The sequence below is a fragment of the Euprymna scolopes genome, chromosome 10, assembly GCF_053919585.1.
Source record: "Euprymna scolopes isolate OS-2025 chromosome 10, ASM5391958v1, whole genome shotgun sequence".
Lineage (NCBI taxonomy): Eukaryota > Metazoa > Mollusca > Cephalopoda > Sepiida > Sepiolidae > Euprymna > Euprymna scolopes.
This window is the reverse complement of record NC_136491.1, coordinates 107,988,279-108,013,352: the sequence shown is the minus strand read 5'-3', so window position 1 is coordinate 108,013,352 and position 25,074 is coordinate 107,988,279. Positions and strand designations below refer to the sequence as shown.

At 34.0% G+C, this 25,074-nt stretch overlaps 1 protein-coding gene across 3 annotated transcripts in view; it reads left to right on the top strand.

The window, feature by feature from the left end:
- The window catches only part of LOC145286198 (major facilitator superfamily domain-containing protein 6-like), a 687,250-nt gene that overhangs the window by 248,968 nt on the left and 413,208 nt on the right, over nucleotides 1–25,074 (top strand). The window contains exon 2 of one of the 3 annotated variants that reach the window (XM_080134994.1): nucleotides 23,312–23,338. The exons of the other annotated variants lie outside the window; for them this stretch is intronic. The gene's annotated coding sequence lies outside the window, so the exon portion shown is untranslated. The remainder of the gene's footprint in view (nucleotides 1–23,311; nucleotides 23,339–25,074) is intronic. 3 annotated transcript variants of the gene reach the window in all.

Sequence of the window (25,074 nt, the reverse complement as noted above, 5' to 3'; positions counted from 1 at the left end):
CGCTACCCGACCCACCACCTACTGAATATAACGTACCTTTAGAAACATTCGAAATCTCTGAGGAAAAAGTACGGAAACTACTCAAGAACTTACAGACCAACAAGGCTGCAGGAACAGACGGCATCAACCCTCTTGTTCTTTCAAAGGCTGCTGATACCTTGGCACACCCAGTATCACTGCTTTTCCGTAAATCTCTGCTAGAGGGGCAAGTACCACAGGACTGGAGAAAGGCAACAGTCTCTCCCGTCTTCAAGAAGGGAAGCCGACTACAAGCGAATAACTACAGACCAATTAGTCTCACATGCATACTCTGTAAGGTGATGGAAAAACTCGCCAGAGAAGAAGTTATAAGGCATTTATGGGAAAACCACCTTATTAGCACAGAGCAACATGGCTTTGTACAGGGAAGGTTCTGTACTACTCAGCTTCTGGATGTTATGGATACCTGGACAGAGACTCTCAATGCAGGAGGAAATATCGACATCGTCTATATGGACTTCATGAAGGCCTTCGATTCCGTGCCTCACCGTCGCCTCCTGACAAAGATTGAGTCATATGGCATCCAGGGCAACGTCCTCAACTGGATTCAGGCGTTCCTAAATGCTAGACAACAGTGTGTAGTAGTAAACGGAGCAAAATCAAGACCAGCACCAGTAACGAGCGGGATACCACAGGGAAGAGTTATTGGCCCAATGTTATTCGTCATCTACATAAACGACCTACCCTAACTCTGACAAAATAAAATGAAGTTGTTTGCAGATGACACAAAGTTGTTCACACGTAGTGACATCCCAGGGGCCACAGACAGCTTACAGGCTGACCTAGATAACTTGCAGAACTGGTCACGGGACTGGTTGCTCCGTTTTCACCCACAGAAATGCAGCGTCCTGAGACTAGGGAGCAGGAGATTAGAGGCTAAATAAACATTGAAAGACAACTCGCTTGGAGTGATAACACTGGAAGAGCATGATCATGAGAAAGACATAGGCGTCTACATCGACAACAAATTGAGTTCCAAGGAACATGTAGCTAAATCCATCGCAAAAGCAAATAAAGTTGTCGGGATCATTCGCCACACTTTTGACTTCCTCTTGAATACAGTCTTTGTGCAACTCTACAAGAGCCTTTTGTATCCTATCTTGGAGTATGGCCACTATGTCTGTCAGCAACACCATAAGTCCTTATGCAGTGATCTGTAAGACGTACAGCGCCGAGCAACCAAGCTGCTGGCATCACTGAAGGACACGCCATATTCTGAAAGATTGAGAACTCTGAGACTGCCCACTCTTGAGTATCGGAGAAATCGTGGTGACATGATCGATCTCAAGTACATCCATGGGATCTATGATACAAGAAAGCCGTCTTTTCAGATCGCCAAAAACAGCGCAACCAGGGGGAACAGCCTCAAAGTCGTAAAAAACACTGTAGGCTAGATGTCCGCAAAGGGATCTTCTCGCAGAGGGTTGTCAACACATGGAATGATCTCCAAGATGCAGTTCTACAAGCACAAACGGTAAACGCATTCAAAAAAAGACTTGACACCCATTGGAGATTGCTGCCGAATTCATATTGTCCATCCTACTAAATCGAAATGCAAATTCCTGGGTTTCTGTGCCACGCATGCCACAAAGTTGTCTAGGAAATTTTTCCCTTGGAACAATGAAAAGGTCCAAAACCTGGACCTCAGACATCTATATATGAAAGTCAAAGTCATTTCTAAGGAAATAATGATGAGAAGATGTGCCAATGTTTAAATTAATGAAAGCATTGTAATTAATCGTTTAAATTGGAAAATTCTAATTAATAAATTGTTTAAATTATAAAATTATAAATTACTTTTTTTTTTTTTTTTTAGTTTTTTTACAGATATGGTTTGAGCAATTATCTCTCATGTAGAACTAATATTTTATTTTAAAAGGTTGTTAAAATTAATTTCACGGCATTTTTGTTCCAGATTTCCCGCCTAAATCTGGTCATAACAACTTGCAATTTTTACACGAGTTTTTGATAATATTTCTCCGTGGATCGAACGTAAAGATTATTTTGATAATTACAGATGCGTTTCAAACATCTAATTATGTGAAAATATTGCTATTAACGATTTTAACGAATTTTTATTTGATGTTGTCTTTTGGGGAAATGATCGAAATTATTGTAAACAATAAATAAAAGAAACGTTTCAATTATATGCACTTCTAAAACTGCGTGTATGATTATTTTAAAGAAATTATTTGGAGATGTTCGTAAATTGTCATGACATTGCTAGCTGAAGGATAATAAATTGAAAGCAAGCAAAACTATTAACTCAAAAGTGTTGCTTTATCCAATATTTGCATTTGTTTATTTTTGCAATTACGTCGTATTATCTATATATCTATAAAAGTGAGAATGTGTATGTACAACCACTTCTCAACCTACATACTAAACGAATTTTTAATTCATAAACTTGAAATTTTGTATACAGGGTATTCAGACATGTGAAAACCGTTTCAATCGGTTTTCATCCGGAATAAAGGGCTGCTAAAGTGTCGAAGTTGAAAGAATGGTACTTGGGAGTCATCGGATTTTTATCTGTTTGTCATCAGTTTCACGAGGTTTGAAAACACTTCCTAAAGATTATGTCAAGTTGGTCTAGTGGCTATCGTACTTGACTCTCTGACTTTAGGTTTAAGTTTCGATCTCAGCTCAAGTTCTTTTTTTTTTTTCCTTACAAAAAGTGAACTGTTTAGAAAAAAGCATATGCACATGTTTCACTTTCTTTTCAATTTTTTTAAGGAAATTTACGTTACGTTTTATATCGGGCAATGCCGGGTACATCTACTAGTATTTAATAAAACTAGCAGAAAGATATACAGGGTGACCAAAAAAAAAAAAGCTAAATGGAGGCCATCTAGAACATATGCTGTAGAACGGAGAAAAAAAAACGGCCAAAGACCCTAGTGTTTTGACGTGATGTTTTGAATATAATAAACGAGTTATGACCAAAATTTCATTTCATTCGGATAAAACACTAAGAAACGGTGCCTAATTAGAGTTGGGGCCCGTTTTGGGGGGGAGGTCACGCTGTAGATTTGCCCAAGTTTAAATGAGTAAGCATACGACGTTTTCCACCAAGATACTGTTAAAAAATATACAATAATTGTATAAAATATTTTTTAACTCATATATTCTAATTACTATCGTGGTGGGACGGCTTTGCCCGGACGTAAAATACGCTTAAATATAAGTTTTAAAATATTTTTTTAAAAAAGTTTTTAATAAGATATTTTAATTTGTCCAGATTTCGTATATGTTATTATACAGTCGTTATTTCCAAAGTAAAAAAAGGTATTTGGGTACCATCAGCTAGAACCGAAACCGAAAGCAAAACTTCAGCATTGAAAGCTGGTGACGTTATCTCTGTATAAACATGACACCTATATGAACTGATTAAAAATAAACTAAGATGAATGTACAAAATGTATAACGATTTTTTTTCAATTTTGACACATTTTTGACTCCTTGAAAACTATTTTAACCGGCTAAAGACACATTAAAAAAACCCATTCATTTGAAGCCCCTAGGGCTATTCTGCCACTTTTTGTTTCGGAAGAGATGGAGTTTGAAAATATGGAGACAGATAAACGGATTGACAGACATAGTGAGTTTTATATAGTGGATTAGCAAAAAAATTGAAGTTACGAAGTGTTTTCCTTTTTTCTTTTTTTCTAACACTTAACCACATTCGTATAAAATAACGCGATGTTTCTTCCATTATCATTGCTCATTATATTTCTATTTAAAAAAGATAATTTCGCCCAGGAAAACTATTCGTAGTATTCATAGTGTACGAATATCCTAAAATTTACAGCAATGGAAGAATTTCTAAATTTTTAAATTACTTGAAAAGAAAAACAATGTAAAATATGATTTTGATAGAGAAAACAAATAAATATATGGCCAAGAACACATTGCATGAAAGTACTTCTTTTAAACTCCTCAGCCTAACGTTTACAGGGAGTATGAACTGGAAAAGATACATTGAGAGTATTTCCAAGGCTGCTGCAAGGAAGGTTGGCTCCCTCTACCGTGCTAGAAAACTACTTACGCCTGACAGTATCCTATACCTCTATAAGGCCATCATTCGCCCATGTATGGAGTACTGTTGTCACCTCTGGGCTGGTGCATCTGCTGCTTGTCTCTCGCTCCTGAACAGGGTTCAAAAGAGAGTCGCCAACCTGATAGGTCCTGAACTGTCATCTAGGCTTCAGCCTCTGTCCCATCGACGAAATGTTGCATCCCTCTGCCTGTTCTACAAATACTTTAATGGTGAATGCTCTGACGAACTGCAAACACTTGTACCTCCCCGACGTAACTACCCCCGACAAACCCGACAAGCTACTAAGTCACATCCCTTTACAGTAGAGATCCATTATTTTGTTAGCTTATCATACCGTTATACTGCAAAGCAGAAAATTGCTTAATTCCTACTCTGTTATTCTGTTAATCTATGATTTGATTAATATGTACATCTTTCAAGTTTTTCTAGGCTATTCCCTTATTTAGTTATTCCGTTATTTCGTTAATCTGCTTTTTTATTAGTCCTTTATTCACTTGCTCATATATTCCGTTATTTAATTCATTCGTTAGTTTTTTTTTTGTTTTATTTCAGTAGTCCATTAATCAGTTATTCTGTTCATCTGTTGTTTCGTTAATGCATTACTCGTTATTTAGCTAATCCGTTATTCTCTTAATTCGTTAATGTTAATCTGTAAATCTCTTATTCCGTTATTTGCTTAATATCGTTTATGTTCACTTATATCGTTTTCTTTTGGTCAGTTTATTCGTTATTCTGTTAATCGATTATTCCTTTATTATGTTAATACGTTATATATTTAATCTGTTTATACGTTGATCCGTCATTCTGTTAGTCCGTTAATCCATTACTTCTATATCAAATTAGTCTGATATTTTGTTATTTCGTTAATTCATTAATATGCGTCATTTTGTTTTCTGATTTGCTTAAAATTACTTAACTAATATATATTATTCATAATTAACGCTTGCCACATCGTGTTAAATTCTATACTAGGTCCACTTAGTAACCGAAGTTCGGCAATTACGAGTTGAAAGAATTCATTTTACCCGTCCTTTTTTATAAAAGGGTTGCCACATATCAAAGCCTGGAGGCCACTCGAGGATAAGGATTAATGTGTGTACGGATTCATTGGTACAGTACCGTAGTAATCGTTTGTGGTGGAAATTTGGTATTTTCAAATTATTTATGAGGACGGTTCAATAAGAACTTGTTTACGTTGTACTTGAAGACAATTATATTATAGTCAACTGGAAAGCAGACCAGCGTAACAGAATTCCACAAGCAGGAAGTTCTATGAAAGAAGCTTTGTTCATGGAATCCATGTTTAGCTTTAGACACAAATAAAGAGTGAAGGAATTTATTGATAGTGATTTGGACGAGTGTTTTTGGTGAAGGATTGACGAGGGGGGCAGCGATTAGAGCTCAGTCGAACATTTGCGATGAAAATAACGATAGAGCATTGACAGGCTTGAAAAGTCTCTTCTGTGGGAAAGAAATTGCAGAGAAGAGAAAGGGGCATCGCCTACTAGATTACGAAGTCTGTTTTGAACTGTTAATGGAGGATGGGTTATTTCAAGCATCTCCTGCTCAGATGTACTTGACAGGTAGAGAATTGTACCAGCAATGAGATATTTACTGGAGCAATAGAATGATCCAACTATTTTTCTAGCGACCTTGGCAACAGATTAGATGTATGTGCTCCAGTGCAGATTCAAAAAATTATATAAAGCTGACTTCCACAGATTTTTGTTTTGTTTTTTCGAACCCCAACGTAGACGGGTCTATCAGCAAGTAGTACGTGGATCACATATCGACTTTACAGTTTCCTTTTAAAATCACATCCATCTACTCATCCAATTCCATAATTCATTCGTGTATGGAGTCGTGAAACCCAGATAGGAAAGCAAAACAAAAAACAATTACATTTCTCTCCGAATGTGTGCTGTAGATATGTCGATAGAAGCGACGTCGTGGAAGCACCATAAAAACGTCCAAAATAAACCGACGAATTCTGATAATGCATTATCACATGAGCATCGAGACGCGTTGGTATTTTTATATCAGTTTTCATAGCCTTATACGTCGCTAGTCTCCGGAGAGATATAGCCACAACATTAAGCTCAACTGATAACTGCATCATACAGCCTTGTAGAGTATCCATACACACACACACACACACACACACACACGTGTGTGTGTGCGCACGCGCGTGTGTATGTTCATGCAAATAATTAGATTTGGGAATACATTGATATATATTTCTATAATTATATATATATCATGTCAGCCCCTTTAAGAGACTCGTTTCTTATCGTTGAGCACTTTCAGTTGAATTAAGTCAGTCAATTTCGCTCTTATGCATAGATCATCATATAATGATTAGATCACTCTGACTGGTGTAAAAACATTTAAAAATAAAATGTTTAATTTCAACGTTATTTCACGCGGTTAACGGTAGCCGAATGAATACGGTATTTGCTAATCAAGCCAGAGATGGCTCGTGTTTCCGGGTTCGAATCTATCGAGTGGTGTTAATCGGTACACCCTGCACTGAAGATTCCCGAGAGGATGAAACACTAGTGTCTGTAGATATTTACTTATTATAGTAAATAATCTCATATATATATATATATATATATATATATATATAATCTCATATATATATATATATATATATATATATATATATATATATATATATATATATATATATATATGTATAAGGAACAAGAAGAGAAGACGGGCAGTTGAGTAACCTAGTTTGTTAGTGTGAGGAACGGCCTTTACAAAACTCCTCTTTCAATTTCAGGTTCACCTACTTGAAACCTGAGATATCGGGAATTGTGACCTATGGTACAAATTCGATTTGGTCTTTAGCCGGTAAAAATAGCTGGTAAGGGGTCAACATTTTTTAAAAGACGATGCTTAGCAAGCGTAAATCGATTTAATGTGCAATTTTATGCATGGGCAAATATAGACTTATGCTTTTAAAAACGTTGTTTTTAAACTTTTATATGCGTGTGGACGTGGCTCAGAGGGTAAAGAATAAAGTTGGACAGCTATATGTTTTGGTGTCGATTTTAACTTATAGTCCCTATTATTTTTTTATTACTTTTGAAATCACTACTATATTTTGGTACAATATAATGATCAATAGAGTATTGGTTCTTTGATAATAAAAATGAAATCTTTATAAATGAAAATACCGGATTCAAGCAGATTTTATGACCGGGTAACGCTATACGGCCTGTTAGTTGGATTTATTTGCTTCCCCACTGAGCAAATTAGGCACAAGGCCGTTTTTTAATGTGGAGATAGGGGGAGGGAAAGGGGGGACCAGCTCCCGAGAGGTGGGAAATAGGAGCTGGATTAGTAACTGTTGGTATGAAGGGTTGCCCCTTCAGTGACCAAGGTCAAATATGTGGGGTTACCCCCACATATGGTCTTTGCTAGTCATAGCTTGCAGCATCTGTCGGAACAGATACTACACTTTGATGTATTTATTTGCTCCCCCACCGAGCAAATTAGGCACAAGGCCGATTTTAAAAGTGAGGAGTGAAGGGGAACTGGGGACCAACTCCCCGGGGAGTAGGGGAGCTGGACAGTGACAATTGGTATGAAGGGTTGACCCTACATTGACCAAGGTCTTATATGTGGGGTTTCCACTACATATGGTCTTTGCTTGCAGCATCTGCCGGAACAGATACTACACTTTGATCTTGTCTCCCGTGCCGCCGAAGCGGGTTTTTGGGGTTTATTTGCTTCCCCACTGAGAAAATTAGGCACAAGGCCGTTTTTTAATCTGTAGATAGGGGGAGGGGGGAGGGAAAGGGGGGACCAGCTCCCGAGAGGTGGGAAATGGGAGCTGGATTAGTGACTGTTGGTATGAAGGGTTGCCCCTTCAGTGACCAAGGTCAGATATGTGGGATTACCCCCACATATGGTCTTTGCTAGTCATAGCATGCAGCATCTGTCGGAACAGATACTAATCTTTGATCTTTCTCCCGTGCCGCCGAAGCGGGGGGGGGGCCTTTCGGCCTGTTAGTACTTCTATAAAACAACTGGCTTAATCACATTTGCTTAGAAAGAAGATAGAGTAAGATTATATGCATTGCTGAAAATGTAGGTAAAAAGCAACTAAGACAAATGGGGACTTATATAGAGGAGAAGGGAAATAAATAAATACATTTAATAAGCAGTGGAACAAAGCATATATATATATATATATATATATATATATATATATATATATATATATATATATATATACTTCATTTAATCACATAAATTCATACGAAAATATAGATTTATGCGTAAACTTTAAGTATTTACTTCAAAAGTGCTCAATACGTAGGTAGAGCTAGTTAGTAATTTATAAAATTTATATGGCGATAAAGCTACACTGAATATTCGGCGTTTCATCCACTCTAGGATTCCTCAGGCTTATGCGCGAATTCTGGGGTTGTTTATCGTTTTTATATGATCCTCTTCTATTGAGGATTTAGTTAGCCAATCAGCTTTCTAGTATCCACCGCGCCCCTTCCTATCAGCCAATGGGTATGCATTTTATCGAACAAAGGATCTGTTTTAAAACTAGGTTAGTGGTTTAAGGCAGACATTTTTTCAGTTTATATATAAATATACATATGTGTACATACATATATGCACATATATATACATATATATAGATACATATAAATACGGTTTAATTTGCACTGATTTTTGCATGAAATACTAGTTAGGTCCTACCTATTCATCGAACGGATACCATACTAGCTAATTGACTACACTTTGTCATAGCAAAGGTCTATATAAAATATTAGCCAGATCAGTCTAATAATTTCAGAAAAAAAGTCTACAGTAAATGTGGTATTGTGATGGCCGATCCATATTAATCGATAGTTAATGCTTAACTTAGTATCGAACGGATACCATAAACCTTAGTTCGCTGCATGGTATCATGATAAACATGCATTCAAAATTTCAGCCAAATCAATCCAGCAGTTTTCGCGAAAATATTGAACGGACAAACAGACAGACAGAATCAGTGAAATATCCAACAGATATGTACAGATTTTTAATGACTACAGAATAAGGTCTATATTATGTTTACATGGCTTTATATTTAATAAATATTTTATATAGCAATGTATTAATTAAATTTATAATTGTATAAATCTATATATCTATAAAAGTGAACGTGTCTGTGTGTCAGTGTCTGTCTGTCTGTCTGTGTACATTTCCCTACGCAATAACTCTGTCAATTTTTAATCTACAGGCTCGAAATTTGATATACTGAGTACTGAGATTTGGGAAAATCGACATGATCGGTTTTCGGCCAGAAATTTGGCTGTTAAGGGGTCAAAGTTCAACGATTTGACCTTTAAGAACTCTACCAAACTCTTCCGACAATTTTAGGTCTAAACACTTGAAATTTTAGATATAGGTTCCTTGGGCATAGATCTAACTTAATAACTGAATTTGAGCCCAAAACAATAAATTTTAAGGTGTCATAATAGGGGTCAAAGTGAAAGAAATTGACTTTTTTTTTGCTCAGCATACACCTCCAAACACCCGGGCAATGCCGGGCACCCATGCTAGTTAGTTTATAAAGTGGAAGATTGAATTGATGTTCAAAATGTATTGTAAATGATTGTATTAATTAAATGCGAAGTGATATTCTGCAAAACTAGATGTGATAAAATATTAATATTAAAGTCTGTATCTGTTTGTGAATTCTAGTTATTACTTTTATGACTATCCTATTATATTCAATTACTGTTGGGACGATTAATCGGAATCGAGAATCAGAAAAATTGGAACTTTGGTGGGGGGGGGACTGAAATCTGAAAAAAACTGTGCCTATTTTCCAATACCAAAAACGATTTCTTTAAGTATCCTTTTTATTTGATTTTGTTTAAAACAAATTCTTTCACTGCTCGTAGTAATTAATGATAAAATAATAAATATTTATTGATTTTAAACTACCAGTAAAACTAAAATTTAAAGACTATCATCCACAAGTGTGTTTTTGCATTTGAGAAAATGTATGTACATTTAACTTGTGTTTTTACGGTAATCGGGAGAAAAAAAAACAATGTTATAGTTAAATATTTAGAGATTTATTAAGTATCAGAATCGGAATCGGTAATTATATTGGAATCAAGAATTTATTACGGAGTCGGTAATTGTATCGGCATCGTGAAATATATTGGAATCGTCCCATCACTTGTAAAATCATTAAAAGAAAATTTTGAAGCTAGTGCATTTTAATATCAGGTTCTTAAATTCCAATGTACGTTAGTATTTTTCTATAACAAGTAAGTACTTTCTAAATACGATGAATCATTGTATCATTATTAGATTTACTTAATCTAAGATTAATGGATAACAATCATTTATATAATCCTTCATTTTAGAGCACTATGCAAAATAACAAAAGAAATCATAAACCATACACACATTAACACATGCAAGCATTCATAAACACATATCCATACATAAGAATTAGCTGTTTATGCATAAAAAATACATAAGCGAAAACTGAAAGTTCAAAAATATCAACAGAAAAACTATTAGATATATTTACGTATTTGACTAAAATAAGTATTTACACAAAAAATTAGGAAAAATTATCGAATAAAATTTAAATAACTTATTAAAATAATCTGTTTTATCGTATTTTGCTGATCCGTCATTTATAAAAATGGAAATCTTGTTAAAAACAGTGGAGATAACTCAGTCTGTCATTTAATCAATTAATAATGAATGGCGGATTGGGAAAATACGCAAACAGATTTTTATGCTTAATTAAAATTCTACACGATACTTTTTTTTCTTATCTTTTAGTGAGGATAGTTAATTCTGTATGATATGTACGAAGTGCCTTGCTTTGCTTATTGGATGGGAATTATTTTATAGTTTCTACGAAAAAGAAAAGATGGGGGAGGGGGTAAATTAGGTATAAAGGTTTAAAAATTATTAGGTTCATATACATAGAGGGGGGCTCCTTACATGTTGCCTTGGGCAGTGGCTATGCGTAACTTTATTTTCAGTGTGAAGTGCGTTGTGGATATAGGCATAGCTACATCTGTACATATATGCTCACGCATGCGCATATACAGATACACATATATACATATAGTCACAAAGGCCAGCAGATGCATGCATACAGATACACCTGTACGGGGACATAGACACGCAAACATATATCCATGCATACATATGACCCATGAATAAACACAATATTATGCCCGCGTATATAGAGAAATAAACATAAACACAGACAGGGATACATACATAGGTCCAATCATATAATATATATATAATAATCCCCATCAAATAAGCAAAGCAAATCAATACAGAACATGCAATTCGAACATAACTTCAACATGTCCACCTAACCTTGCATTATCTACACCCGCTTATTTATCCTTTATCTATTCATTCATTTATCTCCCCTAACTTTACCTTACTTACTCAGCATAAATATACGCATCTCTGTGTATATATGTATATATATATATGTATGTATGTGTATGTATGTTTGTATTTTTATGAATGTGTATACTTGTATATGCTTATATATATATATATATTATATATATCCCCCGCAGTATTAACTAAAATAACTTAACTAAATTAAACCATGTACTCATTTATTTATTTATTATTACTATTTATTTATCCTAACTTTACTGTATTTACTAAGCATAGATGTATGCATGCCGGTATGCGTATGTATATATGTGTATGTATGGATATGCATATATTTGTGTATATGTGTATATATATATATATATATATATATATATATATATGTGTGTGTGTGCCTATATGGGTCTACATATTTATATTTTATAAATATATATTTTTAGGTAATTGTGTATACGTGTGCATGAGCTCGTGCGTACGTGTGTACTTGTATGTATATGTCTGTGTATGTGTATGTATGCACCTACTTCTTACTGGAGATCTGTATATCCACGTATATGTACTCGAATGGGTATGTGTATGTTTATGTATGTGTGAGCATGTACTTATATTTGTGTATATATATATATATATATATATATATATATATATATATATATATATGTGTACGAGAGTTGCGTGTATGTGTGTATATGTCTGCCTGTAGACCCATGTACGTCTGCATAGGCATTGTTTTTATATGTATGTGCCTATGTGTCTACATATTTGGTCTATAATATGTATGTATACGTATTATACGCTCTTATGCGTGCGTCAACGTCTGTATTGACTCTTAATTGTTTAAAAACAACCCACTATGAAATGAACAACGACCATGAAACCTGAAAATATAACCTCTGCAACTGCCAAAAATGACAGCCACACTAACCCCCTTCCCTCTCCGTCTCCCTCCCTTTCCTCCCATCTATCTCTTCCCCCCTCTCTCGCTCTCTCTCTCTCTCTATCTATCTATCTATCTCTCCCTCTCATCTGATTAATATACCTTATCGAACAGGAAAAAAAGTAGTCAAAATTTAAAAAACCAAAAATTGAAACTCTTCCCCCTCTCTTTTTTCTTTTCTCTTTACTATCCTCTCCCCCCCTCCCCCTCCCTATATCCACATATCTGCACTCAAGCCTACCTGAATCTGCTACCCCCACACACACAATACAACCTAATATATTTTAAAATTCAAAACTGAAATATTGTCAGTACCCGCCTTCCCCCTCTATTATCTCCTACCCCAAAACCCCCTTCCTTTTTTCCCTCAGTATTCCTCCTAAAAACAATTCTTCCTAATACTAACCAACCATCTCTGTAAGGTCTGACGAGGCTGTTAGATCGTAAACACGGTCCAACATCCGAAACATATGTAACCAAACAGATAAAACGGTAATAAAAAATAAAACACATATTTGCTCTGCAATAGTATTGAGAACTCTCTTCAGGTTTTTATTAATTACCAGTTTTGCCATATATATATATATATATATATATATATATATATATATATATATATATATATATATATATATATATATACTAGCAGAAGTACCCGTCGTTGACTGGGTTCAAAAATAGCCTACAGAAAATAGACTGTGATTGATGAAAGTATGATAGGTTATGAAAAGGATGGGATTGTAAAGAGATAGGTTTTGATACTCAAAAATTTTACCCTAAGCAAAATATGATGAAAGTACAGATAATTTTCGCGAAAATATATTTTTTATATCAACTTTGTTTCCATTCATAGTCAAGAGTGATCAACAAAATGATGTTTCCTTACAAAGAGAAAATATTATATATATAATAATATAAATATACAAGAAATAAATGTTACCATAGTCAATAAAAGTTACTTTTATGGTAGAAAAGTTCATTGGTTTGTATTTTTAAGTAGTTTGTAAGAAAAAATTTTTTAATTCACGAACCGGTTTGAAAAAAAATCAAAATGGCAGCGACTTTGAAATTGAGAGCCCCGTTTTCAATTTGAAGGAGGGGCATCTGAGCATTCTGTGTTAACAATTTAAGAGAGTTCCGTCAACGTAACGAATATTTGTAAACATATTTTAATGTTTTCCGTTATTTTGTGCTTGAGGAATATTCGATTATGGCATGTGTAGTTTATATAAAAATTCATTTAAGTAGTTATCGCCTCAAATTTCGTTTTAATTTCGGTTCGCTGGAATTATTTCAAGTAAAGAGCATTAAAAATTATTTCAAAACAAAACAAAAAATAAACATGAACTGAACTTTTATTGACTGTGGTAACATTTATTTCTTGTATATTTATTTTTTCGGGTAGTCTTTGTTGTCTTTTCTGCTAAACACTCTTACTAAATAATATCGACGAAATATCGAAAAACAAAGAAACAAAAACAGTTTTAAAAAATAATGAAGCTTTACTTACTTTAGTAAAATAATCCGAAACAGCAAAATGGGATATTAAAAAAGTAAACACGTAATTACTTTACTTTTTTAAGAAGAAAATGGCGCCCTTTTCAAGCAGAACAACATCAAGTTTCAGTTTTACAGTATTGAACAGTGTAGTATTGCGCCGTCGGATTCAGGGTTGTACTATTGTAATGTTAAGAACACGTAGAAAGGGTTGTAATCAACTGAATTCCTTCTAGTACACTGAAAAAAAAGCTTAAACAGATATATAAATAAAAATAAAAAGGTGATGTTAATGTTTTTAAAAAGACACGTAATCACGTGAGCAGGATTTTTTTCTTCTTTTGACACGATAACAAGTAACGTTCTTATATTTTATTATTCATCTATTTGTCTATTTTCGAAAGATACCACGGGCAAGTGGAGAAGGAAAAAAACAGAGTTATGCAAAATCTGTGTCGAGAATTGTCTAAAGTTCCGACTTGTTTTTTGTTTGTTTGTTGTTGTTTTTTTTTTTTTTGCTTCCATAAAGTGGAATGTTATAAGAACGTGAATTCATGAGGTAAATTTATTTGACACAATATAATTCAACACAAAAAAATAAATGAAAGCTAACGTGAATTAAGATTAAAGTTAAGCTGTTATTGTGGACCCTCAGCCCATTTAAAAAACCTTGTTAAACTTTGTGACATATTTACATTCTATAGAGATCAGGCACGAATGAACACCCAATAATTTTATTATACCATATTTCTTCAAACTAAAACATAATTATCAAAGTATACTTACGCAGATAGATATGAAAAGTCTTTATTAAAGTCTGTGCCATGTTTCCATGGAGTACAGGCGCAAACGCAGACCCTACAATTTTATTATACCATTTCTATTTAAGTTGAAACATACTTATCAAAGTATTCTTACGTACATCTATATCAAAAACACTTGTAAACGTTTTTTTTTTTTTTCATTGTTTATTTCCATACTTTGGGGGCCAGGCACGAACGCAAACCCCTTGAATTTTAATGAACCACCGTTCTGCCAGATCAAACATACCCATTTCTGTGTCTCCATACGTCTTCTATCATTATATGAAATCAGTTTTTTAAAATAGTCAACCATATAGGAGCCTATTCGTGACCACACACACACACACACACACACACACACACGTTCAACTTTATATTATAGACTAGAAAAAGTACCCGTCGTTGACAGCGTTCAAAAACAGTCTACAGAAAATGGTCAACCGGAGGTACACTGGGCCTTTGTCCTGTAAGTGGCTGTTCATTGGCTGATTAGGAAGGGGGCGATGAATACTAGAAAGCTGATAGAAGGTGCGTATATAAAAACGCGAGGCAACCGCAAAATTCTCGCATAAGCCTGAAGAATCCTAGAATGGATGAAACGCGGAATATTCAGTGTAGCTTAATCGCCATATATATTTTATAACTTACTATATATACTAGCAAAAGTACCCGTCGTTGATTGGGTTCAAAAACAGCCTACGGTAAATGGACTCTGATTTATGAAAGTATGATAGGTTATGAAAAGGAAGGGTTGTAAATAGATAGATTCGAATTTAGGGATATCAAAACCAAAGCAAAATATGATGAAAATAAAAATAAAATAGATAAACCCCATAATTTATTATACCATACCTGTTCACATTGAAACACTTATCACAATATTCTGTGGATCTATACTAAAAAACCTTCTTAAACTTTGTGACATATTTCCATTCTATGGAGGTCAGGTGCGAACGAACACCCCATAATTTTATCATACTATATTTCTTCAAACTGAAACATAATTATCAAAGTATACTTACGCAGATAGATATGAAAAGTCTTTATTAAAGTTTGTGCCTATTTTCATTCTATGGAGGCCAGGCGCGAACGCAGACCCCACAATTTTATTATACCATTCCTATTTAAGTTAAAACATACTTATCAAAGTATTCTTATGTACATCTATATAAAAAACAGTTATAAACGTTTTTTTTTATTTAAAAATTTTTTTATTGCCATACTTTGTGCACCAGGCGCGAATGCAGACCCCACAATTTTAATGAACCACCGTTCTGCCAGATCAAACATACCTATTCCTGTGTCTCGATACATCTTCTATCATTATATGAAATTAGTTTTTTTTTAATAGTCAACCATATAGGAGCCTATGACTATCAACGCGATGGTAGTAGGTTCAATCCTCGGCTTGGGAGAGGTGCAAGTCTAGCGGCACTGATGAGTTGTGATACAACGAAACAGGACTGTATGTTGATGACTATATATATATATATATATATATATAGTGAGAGAGAGAGAGAGAGAGAGAGAGAGAGGCTAAAATGAGAGGTGTGTATAAAAATGGAATGCATTGTCTTTAAATCTGTTTCTATTTCGTTTTCTATACCCTCTCTCTCTCTCTCTCTCTCTCTCTCTCTTTCTCTCACTCTGCCCTGTAGTATATTTATTAAACTTTCTCATTCACACGATCGAAAATATGAAGATTGAATCTCCAATCTCTAAGATAGGCGTTTGTGGAGTAACGCGGTCGAATTTGCCCCCCCCCCACCGACACTAATTCACCTCGCATTCACCTCGCCAGATCTCACCATTCAACGATGAAAACAGCACTAGATACGAGAAACAAAAGCGCAATGTAAAATTCCATTGTTTAACTAAAATCTAAATAAAAAAATATATTTATGTGATTTTGGTTCAAACCAGTGTGTTTTGGTCGTTTCTGGTTCAAGACACAAATACATGAGTATACAAACAAAATGTCTCTTTCGATCGATTTCTTCCTAGTGCTTCCTTTTCACAACAGAGACCTACTGGAAACCTTTCTTACTTTGTTTTCAAAGCACAAATAACCGCAGTTTTTATTACTAGCAGACCCGTGGAAATTCCACGGAATGAAAAATATATTTAATATACAAATATCTATCACTATCTGTATATACCCGGCGTTGCCAGGTCGAAATATATTAGCGAGCGGGGGTTTTAGTCAAATACTATTTGATAAGCACCGAATATCCTAACTTCTTTCGATTTTCCTGAAAGTTGATCACATGTTGGAATTTTGGAAGCATATAACACATTGATTTTTGTCTTACAAAATTAAACGGATAATTTCTCTCGTGGCTTTAAGGGGAAATAACTCTAACAACTTGAATAAATATATATACTTCCGTTTTTAAACGCAACTGGTATCAGATAATAATATCTGATTTTTCCATGTACTCAAACCACTGCGCTACGGGTCATTGCTGACTGATGGAACAAGAGCACGCTATTGATCATTTGATCAAGGGCACACACACACACACACACACACACACACACACACACACATATATATATATATATATATATATATTATTATTATTATTATTATTATTATGTTGCTCATTTACTTGAAATGTTAATCAGTTTGTATATACTAGTCGCAATTGATTTTTAAAAAGTTTTTATAATTAAAAAGTCTGTTATATTTAAAAAACAAATTGTATAAAGTTTGAAAAAGTTAAATCTCAATAAATGTCTGTTTTACTCTAGAGCATGTAGTTTAATGTAGTGTAATATAATAGTTCTCAAAGTTCCAAAAGTTAAGTTTTCTCAGTTGGTAATTTATTGCTTTTCCAAAGGTAATTATTGCAATATTGTTTTGTTTGTGACTTACAAGTCTACAATATTGTGTCTTTGCTGCATCTTTACTCACTACAATAAAAACAGAAAACACATGTAAAAACAGAACATCTTCATTTTGAACAACTTTCATGGTTCATACAATAATACCATTTTCTCGTAGTGAAGATTATATATATATATATATATATATATATATATATTCTCCTATAAAATTTGCGCGTTTTTTGTATGGATATTCATATTAAAAACACTTTTTTTCAATTTATTTAAAAAGAAAATACAACTTTGTTATATATGGGTGATGGAATTGCATTCGTCTGCAAAAGATCTAGCTAATTTGCATATTCTTTTAAACATTTATTTTAATTAATTCCCTGTTAGCTTTTTGTCGGTTTTTTAATGAGATGATCATCTTTAGTTAATTATTACGTGTAATTATATTCATACAGATATTCTACATGATTTATACTTGCGTAATATTTGCGTAAAAAGGGAATAGTAAATACAAAAAATTTCTATATACATTTATGTATACGTATATATATATATATATATATATATATATATATATATATATATATATTTGTTTAAAAAATGTACCTAGCAAACTTCTCCTTCATTTTGTTGTCTACAGGCATGAAATTTATTATATAGGGTATTCGAACCCATGCGAAACTTTTTATATGAGTTTTAGCCAGGGAAAATCGGTGCAAAATGTGAAAATTAAAAAAATGAATTGGCCAGGTGAAGGTCTAACGACGGGATTACAATTACGCATACGTGGCATAATAGCTATTGGTTCATATTTTAATTTTTGACCTTGCAGCAAACACGTCTTCATACCTTAGGCATTAACGTCAACGCAATAAGTAAATCGTAAACTAAACGTTTTGGTTTCGATTCTCGCTGGTGACGCACGAATCATTTTTTTTTTAATGTTTAATAATATGTCTTTGGGTAAACAAATCGGGCTTAGGCATTTGGACGATGTCAAAACATTGTTAATTCACTACACGCACAACAGCAGCCGAATAGCGTAATAGTGAGAAGGCTTAACAGTACTTATGTGGATAACTGTGTATATATATATATATATATATATATATATATATATATATATATATATATATATATATATATATATATATTAGTGATGAGATGATTTTAATATTTTCCTGATTTTGATACAATTACCGATTCCGTAAGAAATTTCCGATTCCGATGCAATTACCGATTCCGATTCTTTATAAATCTTTAAATATTTTACTATAAAATTGTTATTTTGTCTCGATTACTGTATGTACACATCTTAAATGTGCATACATTTTCTTAAACGTAAAAACACACTTGTGACATGATCTAGAGATTTTAGGCTTTTCTTGAAGTTTAAATCAAATAAATATCTATTATTTTATTAATACTACATGCAAGTGAAGACGTTTTATAAAAACAAAATAAAATAAAATATATCAGTAAAGGAATCGGTTTTGGCATCGGAAAATAGGCTCAAATTTTTCAATTCCGATACCGTTTCCGATACATATGTGTGTGTGCGTGTGCGTGTGCGTGTGCGTGTGCGTGTGCGTGTGCGTGTGTGTGTGTGTGTGTGTGTGTGTGTGTGTGTGTGTGTGTGTGTGTGTGTGTGTGTGTGTGTGTGTGTGTGTGTGTGTTTACAGTAATCGGGACAAAATAAGAACTTTATAGTAGAATATTTAGAGATCTATAAAGAATTGGAATCGGAATCGGTAATTGTATCGGAATCGGGGGAAACTATTGGAATCGTCTCATCTCTTATATATATGTATATAATAACAAGTAGTTAATAACGCATGTTAAAAAACACTTTGAAAAAGAGTTAAAAACATATTCAATTTTAAAAAGGAATAAATGGATAGTCCTTAATCTGCGGAGTTTCGAAGAAATACTTTCTGTCTCATCAGAGGGTAGGGAAATATATATATATATATATATATATATATATATATAACGAGTGATTCACAAAATATGATAAGAATAATTATAAATATTCAATTTATATTAATAGGCATCGTAAAGCCTGAAGCTAAAATATGTTAGTCTTTTCATCTTCACGTCAATCTTCATCAACATCCACCTCTTCCGCATATTCTCGTAAAATAATTGACATATTTCTGAATTAGTTTATCTATTCGTTTCTTTTTAGTTTTCCTTTTTATGCACTGACTTACATGCCACAATCAATAATGATTCAGTAATGGCATTCTTTGCAATAGTGAAAGACGTTCATGTTGATTATATCGTTGTTGACCTCGGGTGGTGTTTACACCTTTTCGCAGCATTTGCTGTGCGTGTTGATGCGACTTAACGAGCTTTTATCACAATATCTCGCTCTCATTAATCCGCTTAAACTCACGTAAACTCTCGCACAAACTCTCACTAAAAATCTCGCGCACTCTTACGTAGACACTCACACGTACTCTCACGCAAATTCTTACGCGCAAATCACGTAGAACCTCGCATTAACTCTTTTTTCGCCATATGACGTTCATTTACATAATCTCTCGAACAAACTATCACTTTAAACCTTTGGGATCAGCCAAGTAGGCTCTCGCGTAAACTAACGCCCCAAATCACGTAACTTCTCGTACATACGTTCACTCTAAATCTTACACCTAATCACGTAAATCCTTACACAAACTCTTATTCAATATACAACGATCATTCGTATAGACTCACACACAAATTCTCACTTAAAACCTGCGCCCAATTAAGTAGACTCTCGCACAAACTCTCATTCAAATTGTTGCGTTAAGCTACGTAGATACTCAATCAAACTCGCACTGAAAATCTCGCGCTTAGTGACACAAACTCACATTGGATTTTGCAGCTATATACACGTATTTATATAGATCTGTACAGATATATGTGTATATATACATATATATACACATATACACACACTTATATATACATGTGTGTGTGTGTGTGTGTGTGTGTGTGTGTGTGTGTGTGTGTGTGTGTGTGTGTGTGTGTGTGTGTGGATAAAAATCAATACGAAAAATATATAAATTTTCTGTAGTTATTTCCTATGTGTTGACGTGTAGGAATACAAAAAGTCTTTCGAAAAAAGGAAAACGAAAATGTTTCTTCCAAAAGCAAATATTTTCGACCGATCCTTCGGTCTTCTTCAGTGTCTATACCTCGTACATAGACGCCTGCGAGACATACTGACTAAATATTCTATTTCCATTGTGATAATTCCGGTTACTTTTCTCAGCTTGACTTCAGCCAATGTAAATTCCAACCTTCGTCAGATAAATCTTTATGAGTTACTAATAAAACTTGGGAAACTTCCAGTCGAACTAAAGAAGAAGGCCTGAATTTCGAATTTGTCCCGTGACGATTTTAACGTATTCTTCAATCGTTTTGTTTCACTAGTCTGCTTCGATATATTGCTGACTAATTATAAAATGCTCTTATGTATTTTAAAATTTAGAAAACTGAATAATGTTAGATAAGTTTTTTATCGAATATTTTCTTCTGAAACATATCTCGCTAAAACAACCTTTTCATAGAAACCCTTTTATTTTCTTGCTATTTTTATGGTGGCATTAAAGGAGTCGGCCCATTTTGAAGAGAGAAAATGTATACGTCCGATATTATTGACGGCTGTTGCAAAATCTGAATTAGACGTGTGTTTGCGTGGTTGGCGCGAATTTTAGAATTTTTGAAACCTTATTTATGATTTGTTGAATTGGTTAGAATGTATTTTTAATAAATAAGGAAGCTATTCTGATTAAAGCATTGTTGTTTCTCAGCTTGATCGTTGATAAATATGTATGTGGGTATGAAGATAAAAATCGAAATCGTGAAAGGAAGCATGAAAAATATCAAACAATCGAACACGGTATGATGGTTATGAATCTTCACAAAATCTATTTATTTTTCTAAAAATATGTCACATATCACAAGAGTAAATATGAGTCCTACTAATAACTTTTTAAAAATGTTGGATGGTGTCACGTTTTAAGAATTTCTCCAAAAACTCTCATTCTCCAAAATAAATACAAATGTAGAGCTGTCAAGCGGGATGAAGAATTCGAGATGGCTGCCCCTCTAATAGTATATAAAAGGAAATTTGTGTGTGTGAGTTCGTTCCCTATGGACTAGGAAACGGCTGGGCCGATTCTTTAGAAATTTTACACGAAGGTGCTTGATGTGTCTGGCAGTATTCTTGCGTAGGTTTTGTATCGAAATGTGTCTGACAAGTATCGAAAATCGATAATCGAAAATATCACATGAAAGAAGGGAGTCTAATTTCGACCAAAGTTAACACTTTTATACAACCTAACATCACAAGTGCATTTTAGAAGTTTTATCACCGCACAAGCAGAAAGGCACACCCTATAAAATCAACAGTAGGTTCTTTGATAAAACAGGGGCGCGATCGAAATGAATGTTTCTTTTTAGAGAGCAATTGAACCATGATACTTGACTTTTGTACGTTTAACTTTAATTCAAGTGATTATGTAAAAATAATTTCATAAAATCAACGGTTGGGTCTTTGATAAGACAGGGGCGCGTTCGAAATAAATATTTCTGTTCAGAGCACAACTGAACCATGATAATTAATGTCTGCATTTAAATCTTTAAGTAGTCATTATTTACTGATTTACTACAATATATATATATATATATATATATATATATATATATATATATAGCATATTATATTTATAGTATTTGATTTCCTCTCATATTTGCTTTTTTTGCTTTGTTTTTTTTTCATTTTTTACTCTCTGGCGGCTTAACTCTTTTATAAATTGGGTGTTTTTCCCAAAATTATTGCAAATATTACACCACCCCGATATTTTTTATTAATATTTAGCAGTAAGTTTCCATATTTCCGTATTCTCTAATGTGATGTGACAGGGATCTTTGTATAATTAAAATAGATTTTATGGAGGTATGCATAGGTGATAGACAACGCAGAGAAAATATCGTATGTATTGCACACACGCAAATTCCGGATCCAGGCAAAGCCAGATGTTAAATCTGACTGCTGGGTATCATCAACCTTACATTCCGATCAGAGAGTTGCGATTATCGAAAATAATCTAAGAAGCAGAAACAATGGGGTGGCATGTATTTTTACCTGAAATGGAATCTCGACCAAAGACAAGGGATTCCCCAAAAAAAAAATGAGAATTCCGATTAAGGACTGTGATTGTCAATATAAAACATAAGAAAACAAATACACGGTAGTTAGAAAGAAAGAGAGAGAGAGAGAGAAAGAGAAAGAGAGCATTTACGTAGTAACATTTCTACGTCGCCCCGACCAGCTGCACGACACCACACTACACGAACTCTCTCTTGTCAGATGCTATCAGTGAAATGTAAATAAACTTTGTTGACTTAACAAGTTGTCTGTTTGATTTTAGAAACCACGGCTAAATGATAGAAGAATAATTATATAACGGAAATTCGTAATCCAAATCTAATCTACAATAGTTTATACTTGTTCGTACTTTCTTTTACCATTTTTTTCTGCATTGCTATCAGCCTTTACAAATATCTGCATATGTATTTTAATAAACATTTTAAGATTTTATGCCCGGAATTCCTCGTCTAACTATTAGTAAAATACTACTATTTATGATCTGTCTGCTCCTCATGTCCTATAATTGATGTAAAATATATTTCATTTTTTCTCTTTTTTTCTTCTATTTTCAGGTGAGTTCCCTTTTTGGCAATCTGATGGTAGGACATTCCTTTTTCTTTCATCTGATTTTATTTGTGACGATTAATCGGAATCGTGAATCGAAAAAAAAAACCGGAGTTTTTTACATATCGGAAAAATTTGCGACTACTTTTCGATTCCAAAAAAACGACTGACTGATTTTATTTTAACTCTATTTTCCAAATTAGTTGTACTAATGATGAACTGATGAATATTTATTGATTTTAGACAACCGATAAAATTTAAAATCTATATATCATAAAAATCAATTTAGATGAAAATGATGCCGATAAAATGGCACGAGTAGATAAGTAGCAAAAAACAGCACAAGTGAGAAATATAAATGGAAAACTCACGTTGGCTTTATCAAATGACTATTTTTAGTATATTACGGGGAAAAGTATTTAAAGGGAAATAGTTAAGAAATATCTACTCGTGACGTGTTATTAGGTTTGCGAAAATATATGAACACGCTACACAGGTTTGTTTTACGGTAATCCAAAATTAGAAAAAAGTAATTCAATATTTAGAAATGTAAAAAAAATAAAAATAAAAAATCGGAATCGGTAATTTTATCGGAATCTGAAAAATATTGGAATCGTCTCATTGCTATTTATTTTATTTATATCCGTCTAGAAATGACTTATCAATATTAATATGACGATTTACAAAAGGCAATGTAACTATTATGTACAGGTTCCGACATAAAGATGCCGTAAAATTTTGCATGTAGGTTAAGTAATGGAACCCCAATGCCTATATTATATAGTGAGGATAGTCACAATCTTATCTGTAGCTTAGTTATCTTTAAATATTTTGAAGACCGTAACATGTGTAATGGAACTGTAGAAGAATTGGTTAGAAATTACTATAGCCGGTGTCTGACTGTGTCCGTGTAAAGAAGTTGCGATGTGATCCAGCCAATGCAATACGTATCTTAGTGACAGAGATATGCGTCGGAGTGGCGACTATGAAAAAGTTCGCTATTTCTCACACAAGAGTTTGTTAGTGTACAAGGTAATTGAATATTTCGATAGCTCCGATAATATCACTAGTACACCCGTATGCTACGAACAGTGTTAAATATATTTTGGCAAGATCATCCCACGAAGCAGCAACTTTATGGCAACCTACCTGCCATATCTACTATCATCAGAGAGTGACTCTACGTTTTGCTGGTCACTATCAGAGGAGCAAGCAGAGCTCAAAAGAAATGTATTGCTGTGGATTCCACATCACGGGTGCACGAGCATAGGACGACCTAGATCCACGTACACCCAAATTGCACATGATACCAATTGTGATCCTGGTGATCTGAGGCATATGATAGAAGACATGAAAATCTGGAGAAAAAGAGTCACATTGGGTCGGGCAAGGAGCCGATCAGATAGGTATTGCACAACGTAATCCCCTTAGGACAACTAATAAACTCATCAGCAAAACCAAACGCCCAGCCAAGCAGTGGATGCTCTGGTTTTCATCAGACGAAAACTTCTTACATGATTGATTGCAAAACAACATGTAGTCATGGTGCAATCCTTTCGAAGAATTACGCGTCATGGAATCCTTGGTCCTTTGATGTGTTTTCAGCAAAGGAGATATCATGTCAACCCATATATTCGAAAAGGGGACTCTGAGACAAATCGGTTAGCAATAAGTTGCTTTCTACTATTGTCAAACGTTGGATGAAATTCGTGGATGCTGAAATGCCATCCGTAGGAGGCAGCAGTACTCAGAACTGTTTTCAGGGGTATCT